General features: G+C 42.3%; 2 long non-coding RNA genes across 2 annotated transcripts in view; both read right to left on the bottom strand.

Moving 5' to 3' along the window:
- The window catches only part of LOC120405708, a 158,643-nt gene that overhangs the window by 13,399 nt on the left and 132,821 nt on the right, over positions 1-12,423 (bottom strand). The window lies entirely within an intron of this gene.
- LOC120405709 lies at positions 706-8,091 on the bottom strand. Its single transcript, XR_005598793.1, has 3 exons — positions 7,997-8,091; positions 1,408-1,526; positions 706-1,002 (listed from the first exon to the last, which is right to left on the bottom strand). It is a non-coding gene; the product is annotated as an uncharacterized LOC120405709 (long non-coding RNA).

A 12,423-nucleotide genomic window follows, 5' to 3' on the forward strand; every position in this document is an offset into this window, starting at 1 on the left:
GGACAAGGCCTTTTCGGCGTTCCACCCAGCTCTTCATCGCAGTCGCTGATCGCATGAAAGGCGAGCCAGTCTCTACCCAACGCATTGCCTCCTGGGTGACCCAATGCATCCGGTCGTGCTACGAGCTAGCTCACATGACTCCATGCCGACTCACCGCTCACTCTACGAGCGCAAGCCTCGTCCGCCGCCTTCCTGAGCCATGTCCCCATCCAGGACATCTGCAGAGCGGCTACCTGGTCTTCGGTCCACACCTTCGCCTCCCACTACGCGTTGGTGCAGCAGTCTAGAGACGACGAGCCTTCGCCCGCGGTTTTACACTCCGCCACGTCTCACTCCGACCCCACCGCCTAAGGTAAGGCTTGGGATTCACCTAACTGGAATGCATTGGAGCAATCACTCGAAGAAGAAAAGACGGTTACTCACCTGTAGTAACTGGTGTTCTTCGAGATGTGTTGCTCCAATCCATTCCAGACCCGCCCTCCTTCCCCACTGTCGGAGTAGCCGGCAAGAAGGAACTGAGGAGCGGACGGGCCGGCTGGGGTATATATTTAGCGCCATAGCGGCGCCACTCCAGGGCCGCCCGGGGTTGCTAGGGGAAAAGTTCGGAGAAGCTGCACGCGCGCACACCTAACTGGAATGGATTGGAGCAACACATCTCGAAGAACACCAGTTACTACAGGTGAGTAACCGTCTTTTTTGGCTGCAAATTCTGTTATGTGACAAAAGTAAAGTTAATAACGCCCTGATGCAGAACGCAACTTTTAGAATTCCAGCAAACTGCTTTGGACCGGCTCCCAAGAAGACCATTTCAAGATGTCAGCCAGACTGCTTTTGATTGCTATTTCTTCAAACTGTTCCAGCTGTTCCTTCAGGTGAAATATGGTTCAATTCTAAGAAACTCCTCCCTATCACACAGTATTCTTTTGTTCATAATGCTGAATGGGCTTAAATATGTGGCTTGGGAGGTTGGACTAGAAAGCTCACTCTTTGCTTCTTGATGCTCTGAAACAAAAAGGAACCTTGTTCAAACTTCTATGTCCCTCTTAATTAACAGCAGGCTCTTCAGCATTTGTAATTATCTATCCCGTCTGATGGTATCTGTTATTTCCCTTTAAATGCTCCATTTACTTCAACTTCAGACCCAGCTACTGTAAATGCATTTGCAGTGGTTGTTAACCCTTTATTGAAATTAATATTTGAAACCTTAATTTAAAGTTATTTTTCTACTTTTGCCACATACTGTCCCTTGAAAGACTAGAAGGTAAAGAAGGGACATAGCATTTCAGGCAGGGTTAGTTTTGACCTGCTATGAAATTTGCCTCAAGATATTATTCCCAACACCTTAAAGAAAAAGTTAAATCACTAACTGTCAAGATAAAGGTTGCAAAGAAACACCCTCTCCCATACCTCTTAAATGTCTCTCATTTCAAAGGATGCCACCCATTTAGTAACATTTCACACAAATTTGGTGTCCGGTCAGTAATGTTGTTGGAAATTATTTGCATCAGAAATGAAGAATCCTGAAACTGAGGGTGCAGAAAGAGAAACAAACTAAAGGAATGAATCTGACAGCATTTTAAGTTTCCTGATTATTTTTGTAAAATTTCCCTCCTTTTAAGTCTTTGTCATGCACTGGATTCTATATCTGGTCGTTAGTAATCAGGATGTATGTACTCTATCTTGTACATTATAAAGATTCTGCTACTGCACATATTTGCAGGCAAACATGATTTGTGTATTTTTAAAGTATGCAGAAATGCTGAATGTGGAAATAAAACTTTTGGCCCTGATTCTCCATTCTGGTAATATCAAGGGTCTTAAAAAAGGTGTAAATGTAAACTACTCTCATGCTAATGCCCCTTATCCAGAGAATGTTGAAGGGCCCTAGTGTAAATAAGAATCTAACCCGTTGAGGGAGATTCTGTGCTTTGCCACCCAGAGGTTTAGTACAGAATTCATAGCCTAGGAGGGCTAAAGTGGTCTGAAGCCCCCTTTACACTTCCTGGAGTATGGTGTGAATGAGCAAGAATAGAGGTAAGACTCTCAACCTTTTAAAAAGTATATCTTAGAATGAACAACAGATGCCCCTAGAGTGAGTACATACCTTAATTATCTCTCTGGGCTTATTTACTCTCCTCCTCACTGAATTTTTGCAACATCTTATGCTTTATTTTGACTAAGCACTGTTTTCAAAAATCTGCAATGTGGCTGCTATGGAAAGTTTATTACAAAATCTTGCTGCCTCCCTAAATTGCTACCGTAAGTTATTCCCTCCCACAAAGTCTGTTTTGTATGCATGTTGCAATCATCATAACAATGATATGCTTCAAAAGATAACAGCACAAAATTAAAGGCTACTCTGTACAGAAAGAAAACTCAAGATAAGAGTAATTTACTTGTATATTTTTATGATAATATCTGTACCAGTTATAAATCATTCAAATATACAAATTGGCTGAGGTCTATTATGTAAAGTAGCATTTTCATAATATTGCATAATTTCTCAAATGAAACATTTAAGTTCCACCCAAGACTTTGAATAATGCATTTGTAAGTTGTAACAGTAATAATATGAAGGTTCATAAGTACTTTGGAGGAAATTTCTTCGTTAGGGATAGATATTCTCTGCTGGGAAGATAAGGTAGGCCTCACTTATGCGCCTGTTTTCTTCCAAGCACTAACTGAACTTCTGTTGATTGTAACTGGAGTTATAAGGGTGCTTGAAAGAAAATTAATGTCTTTTAAGGATATATTTTTTTCCCAAATATAGAAAATCTCACATGCAGCAGAAGCTACAAATCTAGAATCCTTCTCTGATTGACTTGTTTCTTTGAAATTCCTGCAAGTGTAGGGAGGACCTTTAAGAACTTATCATTGTTTTGTTGGTCAGCCTCAGGGTATGTCTACACTACGGGATTATTCCGATTTTACATAAACCGGTTTTGTAAAACAGATTGTATAAAGTCGAGTGCACGCGGCCACACTAAGCACATTAATTCGGCGGTGTGCGTCCATGTACCGAGGCTAGCGTCGATTTCCGGAGCGTTGCTCTGTGGGTAGCTATCCCGTAGCTATCCCATAGTTCCCGCAGTCTCCCCTGCCCATTGGAATTCTCCCCTGCCCGTTGGAATTCTGGGTTGAGATCCCAATGCAAAAACAGTGTCGCGGCAGACAATCATTTTGCACCCTTTTTCCCTGGATTGCCCTGGCAGATGCCATAGCATGGCAATCATGGAGCCTTTTGTCACTGTCACAGTATGTGTACTGGAAGCTGCTGACAGACGCGGTACTGCACTGCTACACAGCAGCATTCATTTGCCTTTGCAAGGTAGCAGACTCCGCTTTTTTGCAGCATTCATTTGCCTTTGACGGTTACCAGTCATATTGCACCGTCTGCCATGCCATTGTAAATTGGCGATGAGATGACGGTTATCAGTCGTTCTGTACCGTCTGCTGCTATCATGGGTGCTCCTGGCTGGCCTTGCTGAGGTCAGCCGGGGGCGCATAGGCAAAAATGGGAATGACTCCCCGGGTCATTCCCTTCCTATGTTTTGTTTAAAAATAGAGTCAGTCCTGCCTAGAATATGGGGCAAGTGTACTAGAGAACCAGAGAGCACAGCTGCTCCGTGTCAGAGCCCCAGAGATCCCGCAGAAATGATGAGCTGCATGCCATTCTAGGGGGTGCACCTGCAACAACCCCATCTGTTGCTTCACTCCTCCCCCAACCCTACTGGGCTACCGTGGCAGTGTCCCCCCATTTGTGTGATGAAGTAATAAAGAATGCAGGAATAAGAAACACTGACTTTTTAGTGAGATAAAATGAGGGGGAGGAAGCCTCCAGCTGCTATGATAGTCCAGGCAGGACATTAAAGGGTGGGGGCGGGAGAGGAGCCCAGCCCCCACTGCTATGATAGTCCAGGCAGTACAAAATCTTTTCTTTAGACATGAAAGCGGGGGGGGGGGAGGGAGGGGCTGATGGAGTTCAGCCCCCAGTTGCTATGATGAGGACGGTTACCAGCCGCTCTGTACCATCTGCTGGGAATGACCAGGAGTCATTCCTATTTTTACCCAGGCGCCCCCGGCCGACCTCACCGAGGCCAGCCAGGAGCACTCACAGGATGATGACGAGGACGGCTATCAGTCCTTTTGTACTGTACTGTCTGCCACCGGGGAGGGGAGGGGAGAGGATAGGAAGCTGTGGTTTAGTGCTGCAGCACCCCGTCTACCAGCAGCATGCAGTAGACATAGGGTGACATTGAAAAAAGGCGAGAAACGATTTTTTTCCCTTTTCCTTCGGGGGGGGGGAAGGGTGTAAATTGACGACATATACCCTGAAACACCCGGGAAAATGTTTTTGACCCTTCAGGCATTTGGAGCCCAGCCAAGAATGCAAATGCTTTCTGGAGACTGCGGGGACTGTGGGATAGCTGGAGTCCTCTACCCCCTCCCTCTCTCCATGAGTGTCCATTTGATTCTTTGGCTTTCCGTTACGCTTCTTATGCAGCACTGTGCTGAGTCCCTGCTGTGGCCTCTGTCTATCATAACCTGGAGATTTTTTCAAATGCTTTGTCATTTCGTCTTCTGTAGCAGAGCTCTGATAGAACAGATTTGTCTCCCCATACAGCGATCAGATCCAGTATCTCCCGTACGGTACATGCTGGAGCTCTTTTTGGATTTGGGAATGCATCGCCACCTGTGCTGATCAGAGCTCCACGCTGGGCAAACAGGAAATGAAATTCAAAAGTTCACGGGGCTTTTCCTGTCTACCTGGCCAGTGCATCTGAGTTCAGATTGCTTTCCAGAGCAGTCACAGTGGTGCACTGTGGGATACCGCCTGGAGGCCAATACCGTCGATTTGCAGCCACACTAACCCTAATCCGACATGGCAATACCGATTTCAGCGCTACTCCTCTCGTCGGGGAGGAGTACAGAAATCGGTTTAAAGAGCCCTTTATATCGATATAAGGGCTTCATTGTGTGGACAGGTGCAGGGTTAAATCGGTTTAACTCTGCTAAATTCAGTTTAAACGCGTAGTGTAGACCAGGCCTCAGAAAGCTGATCAAGGATGGAGATTTCACGTTTTTCACCACTATCAGCTTTCCGCTTTGCCCAATTCTTGATATCCAAAAACTGCAAAGCCCTGGAGGTTATTTATTTAAATATTAAAACTAACTCTGCTCAAAGTGGAATTAGCTGCCGGTGAAGCCTCCGATTAACAGCCTAGTGTCCGCACTTGGCTAGAAAAATCTCTGATATAGATTTATATTTTTTTAAATTACTTCTGTAAACCAGTGTCCAACTCCCTTCAGCTGAAGGTAACGGAATTTCTCTCTCTTTTAACATGTTGAATGGCTACTATCCTTTAAGCCAGGGGTTCTCAACCTTTCTGAGCCCCCCCCCCTCATTCTATAAAAACTCCACAGCCCAGCTGTGCCATAACAACTGTTCTTTTGCATATAAAAGTCAGGTATTAGAGGGTAACAAGCAGGGCAATTGCCCAGGGCCCCATGCCACAGGGGGCACCGCGAAACTAAATTACTCAGGCTTTGGCTTCAGCCAGGGGTGGTAGGTCTTGGTGCCCTGGGCTGCAGTCCCATGCGGTGGGGCTTTGGCTTTCTGCCCTGGGTCATAGCGAGTCTAACACTGGCTATGCTTGGTGTACCCCTGAAACCTGCTTGGTGGACCCCCTGAAACCTGCTTGCAGCGCCCCCCCCCCCAGAGGCCCAAGGCCCCTGGTTGAGAATCACTGCTTTAAGCATCTCACTGCTTATATATCCCCCTCTAAGGCAAATAACAATACCTGTGCCAAAATTGTAGCCTTACTTATGAATCTTATAAGCTGGGCTGAATGCTTCAGGGATTTTTTTCATGATAAATACCTGTATTGTTTCCTTTTTCAGTATATTGTGTGACAGATCCATTTATGCCATCCCACATTTTGATTAATTGTTCCTATTATCACTATTCTACATTTGTCTACACTGAATTGTATATTTACAATTATATTTCATTGTAAGTCACCTAGATTAGTCTTTCTTTGGATCTGTTTTAATTCTTACTTGCTGTTTGCCATATTTACAATTTTGGCATCTTCAGAATTTTGCAGTCAACCATTTAGATGGATGTATATTTTGCCAATGAACTGTCCTGAAGTGGGAATTACTATCCAAAATTATATTTTCAGATCAATTTTCAGATTTCCCCATCCTACTAGATGCTTCGAGACCATGGTTATAGGCATCATACATGACAGAGAGAGAGAGAGAGGGGCAGGCAGGCTACCAATTCTTTTTAAAAATAATTATCTATTTCCCACTGCACTGCACTGAAAATGTATCTCCAAGAACTAATTTCCTGGTGGCAAGTTATTGGCTAAAAGTATCAGTACAGATGGCTGCCTGGAATGAAATAATGCTAGCCATGTGTCACCATGATGTGACAGATCATTCAGAATGGAATATTGTAGCTGAAATTACAGAATATCTATATAATATAGTTGGTTTTCTGCTGCTGTTTGACACTGAATTCGTAAATTTCCCATAAAAAAATCATTCTCATGCGGATATTATGTACAGTACCTTGTCCATTTCAGAATGAGATTCAGCATTTAATCACAATTACAAGAAGGAAAAAATATCACCAAGTTAGAGATAGCAAGGAACTACTGTTTTAGGTCCATCATCTTCATGTTTGTTACATAGGTTTTGTTCTGAAGAATAAGGACTCAGGCAAGAGGGTTCTGTCTACAGTCAGAGGATAGACTTCCATCAATATGCTGTTTAACTGATGATTGGATATTGGTGGCCAGCAGCATGCACCAGGCAGTCATTGACTAGACTTCCCAGAGTGACAACTAAGCCAAGTCTTAAAGCAGAAAAGTCAAAGTTTTTTGTGGTGAGGAAGGAGCCACCTAGAATGACACTGTGAGAATTTCTGGCAGTAATATTTTCTACTCTGAAGCAAAGGGCTATAAAAAGAACATGGCAGAGAATACAGTGAATGCTAAGGTGAAGTGATATTAGGTAGGTGATTATATAAAACACTACAAAAGAGAGCCTTTCAAATATTTGAAATGGGGCTAGAATAGCAAAAAAGAGTGAGGCACAAAAAAAATTAAAATAAAATAAAATAAAAGCCATGGAATAGGGAGCAGAGAGTCAGTGGATATACATACTGGTGATGTGATGATAACTCACATAAAAGTTACTACACAAATCCTCCTGTATTTGTAATATATAGATTTATTAGTTCATATTAAAAATATTGTGGCAGAGCCTACAATGTGCACCTACAGTGGAAGTTCACTCCTGTAGCAGACAGCTGAAGCCCTTAAAACAAATGGTAAATAGATCTTGTGCTGGCTCTGTGTATAGCATGAATTTCACTCCTAGCATGTAAATTCATAGAAGGCCCAGTTTAGACAAATAGCTCTCTCTTGTGTAATCAGAAGAACACCAGTAACCACATTCCCTTCAGTTAGTTTAAATCCTTAAACACTAAAAATTACTTGTAAACACAAGCAGGTCAGACATCCTCTCTCAAGAGCACCATATTCAAGCTTCTAAATAACCCCCCAAGTTATCCCTGAGAGCAGCTCCACCTCATTTTAACATTCTCAGCCTCCCTAGGCTCAGCTGCATGTGGTCACTTCACAGCTGGGAGTGCCTCTTTGAGATGACTGTGAACACACTTGCAGGAATTTAACTACAAAACCTCAACACTACCTGGTTTGGTGGGGTTTACCCTTCAAGACTGCTATGCCCCTTCTCAGAATCACAAATTACAAATGTTAGTATTTTTAATTAATTTTCAGTTTCAGGTACATATACCCATCCAAAACTATATATGTAAATACATAAACATTATCCATACACACTATGTGGTGTTGGGGCATGGATGAGAGCTAGCTGGCTGAGACTTATTGCAGCTAAATCTGAAGTGATGTTGGTAGATTGGAGGAAGGAACTTGGAAGATTTGGAGCAGGTTATACTCACCTTTTTCAGTGAGGATATATACACATCATTTGTTACACAAGTGTGCAGTTTGGGGTCTCTTTCAGCTCCTCTCCTGATTTTAAATTAGGCAGGAGCAGTGGCCAAGACAGATATTTTGTATTCCTCTCCTTTCAGAGGCCAACCTCATAATCATCATCCATACCTTTGTCATCTAGTGATTAGATAATTGTAATAATTGTAATCTACCTAAAAAGCGGAGTCTGGGGCAGAATGTGGCTGGCTGGTTATTAAGCGCTCATTTTTGGGGTGAGTCTCTCTCAATCTCTGCCACTGAAACTTTGAATAAAATGAGGATTTGAAAACAGGTTGACTACATTTCAGGAGAGTGCCCTAACCACCAGACTATTGGGAGTATCTCTGTCTTTCTCTGCTTTCTGTGAGAAAGGGTTTACCTGGCATAGGCATCTAAACGCTAGAAGAGGGTTCACAGTTGAGAATCCAAAGCGGAGGGAGGCACTGCCTTCCATCCCACAGTTAGGTGCCTAACTACCTCTCCTTGACATTTCCTACTGACTAGCTTAGGTGGCTCCCTGTTCAGCTTGCTTGGGTCTGTGAGCCTTTTCTTAGGTGTTTAACTCTCCCTATACAATGCATAGGGAGTCTGGGGGTTGTAATTCCACTGGTGAGCAAGGCAACTAGGGTTTAGTTGCCATTTTGAGGACCTAGCCCAGGGACATTGGGATTGTTAGGTTGGGTGGAGCAACCCATGTGTTTTTGTTCTAACTAATCAAAACTGAAATAAACAAGTACAGTCCTTAGTGGACATGCTTCCTCTCTAGTACAAATCCTGCACTGATCTCTTCATCTGGCTGGTATTTTTGCCAGGGTAGACAAAATTAAATATTTAAATATACCTAACCAGGCTAGCCACAAGCTATCAACCAAAGAAAGCTCCCCAAGCAGCCTAGGTCACTCTTCTCCCCAATCAGTACTGATGCTCCAAAACTGCAAGTTCAATAAGGTTTTACTCTGATGACTGCAGGAAGTTATGGGTTTTCTTTGAGTCCTTCATTGCAATGAATTGTAATATATTGTGGAGGTTCCTTGATTTTAAAGCCATCCCCTCCCCCACAGACATTATACTACTTGGTTTGGTTTGAAGGGACAGTCGCATTGAAGGCTAGAAACAAAAACAGGATATGAAAGAAATGTCTTTCAGGGATTGGAGGAAACAATTCTTCAGACACTTTGCCAGTGTTCATTTGGTGTTAGGCTCAAAAAGCATTTCCTTTTTTTGGTGTGTGTGCCTTGTATCATTATATCTTTGATACCCCATGGACACTTAAATTACTCACTGAACTAAGGATCAGTAATGAAGCACCTGTTTAAACTCTTGAGAGCCCTTGTCTAAGGGCCATATGGCTGATTTTGAGTGTAGAAGAAACCTTTTGATGGTTTGAGTAAGAATGAATAATGGGGCACTTGCAGCTGTAGGTGACTTTACTGTACCTAATGCTCTTTGGTGACACTGCACAATTGATGAGTATTTGCTGTGTGAATTATATTGGCTTTCTTCTTCTGCTATTGAATGTTTATGACCCTTTGTGTAAAAATAGAAGTTTTAAAATAAATAGATGTGGAGAGAGAGTGGAGGATGGAATCAATTTCAAGCCTTGTAGAATTCAAGGCCCTGATATTGCATGGCATATGAGCAGACCTCCAAGGAGCCTCATTAACTTCAGTGGGTCTCCATCCAGGCACAGGGGACTACCTATGTGCCAATACAGTGTTTCCAAGTCCTGTGATTTTATTCCAAATCTCCTGATAGTTGGTTTTTCTTAAAGATCATCTTCCCGGAGACCTGCGATTATGTATGTATCTCAGCTTTCATTTAAAAGAGTAATACGTTTCTAGCCCTCATAGTTGAACAGAAAAACTGGAAAACTTGATCTGAGTGCACCCTAAAGACCCAGAAACTAGAAGACAAATAAAAAGAACAAAGTGTATGACTTTTTAAAAAAAACCTCATGATTTTAAGCCAGTCTTATGATTTTTTGTGTTCCTGATTCATGATTTTTGAACACTACACACATTATAGGATAATGGTCCTGGAATTTGTCTAAGGAAGAGTAACGAGTTGTTCCTGCAAACTAACAGAGAGAAGAAGAAGACAAAAAAAAAAAAAAAAGTGTATTTTTTTTAAAAAACCTCATGATTTTAAGCCAGTCTTATGATTTTTTGTGTTCCTGATTCATGATTTTTGAACACTACACACATTATAGGATAATGGTCCTGGAATTTGTCTAAGGAAGAGTAACGAGTTGTTCCTGCAAACCCTTAGCCACTTGGTAATCATCATAGCTGCCAACAGTGCTCAATAGGACTACCTATATGAGAAAATATTTCTAGGATCAGGCCCAAACATTGTACAAAAGAAGAGAAGAATAAATATTTGATTTAGAGAGGTATTGACAATAAGGAAATAACTTCTGTTTTATTTTTATTATCTCCCTAAATGTCTTTATCATGTGTCCCAAAGGCAGAAAGCAAAAGAGACAAGGCAGGCACTCACATATCATAGGAATTAGGGTAGAACAGAAAATAGAAAAAAATCAGAAAAAGTGGAAATTTGCTCTGACAGCACTTTGAAAATACAATTCTTGATCAAACAGGAAATCAATAGTGATTTTTTTAGAGAAAGTACAAAACACTAATATCTTATGCCAGGTTGTCTATGTTATTGAGGTACAAAGATCAGCATATTATCTTTATGACAGAGAAAATTCTCTCTATACGAGGCTCAACATAAATGTATTCCCCAAATTAAAAAAACATAATAAGAGAACCAAAAAACTGCCACTGTGGCTAAACAACAAAGTAAAAGAAGCAGTGAGAGGCAAAAAGGCATCCTTTAAAAAGTGTAAGTTAAATCCTAGGGTATGGCTATACTTGCAGCTGTACAGCGCTGCCGCGGGAGCGCTCCCATGGCAGCGCTTTGAAGCGCGAGTGTGGTCGCGGCGCCAGCGCTGGGAGAGAGCTCTCCCAGCGCTGCAGGTACTCCACCTCCCTGTGGGGATTAGCTTACAGTGCTGGGAGACGCGCTCCCAGCGCTGGGGCACTGTTTACACTGGCGCTTTACAGCGCTGTAACTTGCTGCGCTCAGGAAGGTGTTTTTTCACACCCCTGAGCGAGAAAGTTGCAGCACTGTAAAGCGCTAGTGTAGCCAAGGCCCTAGTGAGGAAAATAGAAAGGAGCATAGACTCTGGCAAATGAAATGTAAAAATATAATTAGGAAGGCCAAAAAGAATTTGAAGAACAGCTAGCCAGACTCAAAACGTAATATCAACATTTTTTTAAGTACATCAGAAGCAGGAAGCCTGTTAAACAACCAGTGGGGTCACTGGACGATTGAGGTGCTAAAGGAGCACTCAAGGGCGATAAGGCCATTGCGGAGAAACTAAATGGATTCTTTGCATTGGTCTTCACGGCTGAGGATGTTAGGGAGATTCCCAAACCTGAGCCATTCTTTTTAGGTGCCAAATCTGAGGAACTATCCCAGATTGAGGTGTCATTAGAACAGGTTTTGGAACAAACTGATAAATTAAACAGTAATAAGTCACCAGGAACAGGTGGATGCAAAGAGCTACAAAGGGATCTCACAAAACTGGGTGACTGGGCAATAGGGTGACCAGATGTCCCAATTTTATAGGGACAGTCCTGATTTTGGGGTCTTTTTCTTATATTGGCTCCTATTACCCCCCACCCCCGTCCCGATTTTTCACATTTGCTGTCTGGTCACCCCATTGGGCAACAAAATGGCAGATGAAATTCAATGTTGATAAATGCAAAGTAATGCACATTGGAAACTATAACCCTCAACTATGCATATAAAATGATGGGATCTAAATTAGCTGTTATCACTCAAGAGAGAGATGTTTGCGTCATTGTGGATAGTTATCTGAAAATATCCACTCAATGTGCAGTGGCACTCAAAAAAGCTAACAGAATGCTGGGAATGATAATAAGACAGAAAATATTGTATTGCCTCTATATACATCCATAGTATGCCCACATCTTGAATACTGCATGCAGATGTGATTGCCCCATCTCAAAAAAGATATATTGGAATTGGAAAAGGTACAGAAAACAGCAACAAAGATGATTAGGGGTATGGAACGGCGTCCGTATGAGGAGAGATTAATAAGATTGGGATTTTTCAGCTTGGAAAAGAGATGACTAAGGGGGGATATGATTAAAGTCTATAAAATCATGAATAGTGTGGAGAAAGTAAATAAGGAAGTGTTATTTGCACCTTCTCATAACACAAGAACTAGGGGTCACAAAATGAAATTAATAGGCAGTAGGTTTAAAACAAACAAAAGGAAATATTTCTTCACACAACGCCCAGTCAACCTATGGAACTCTATGCCAGAGGATGCTGTGAGGGCCAAGACTATAACAGGGTT

The sequence above is a fragment of the Mauremys reevesii genome, linkage group 5 (assembly GCF_016161935.1).
Source record: "Mauremys reevesii isolate NIE-2019 linkage group 5, ASM1616193v1, whole genome shotgun sequence".
Taxonomy (NCBI): domain Eukaryota; kingdom Metazoa; phylum Chordata; order Testudines; family Geoemydidae; genus Mauremys; species Mauremys reevesii.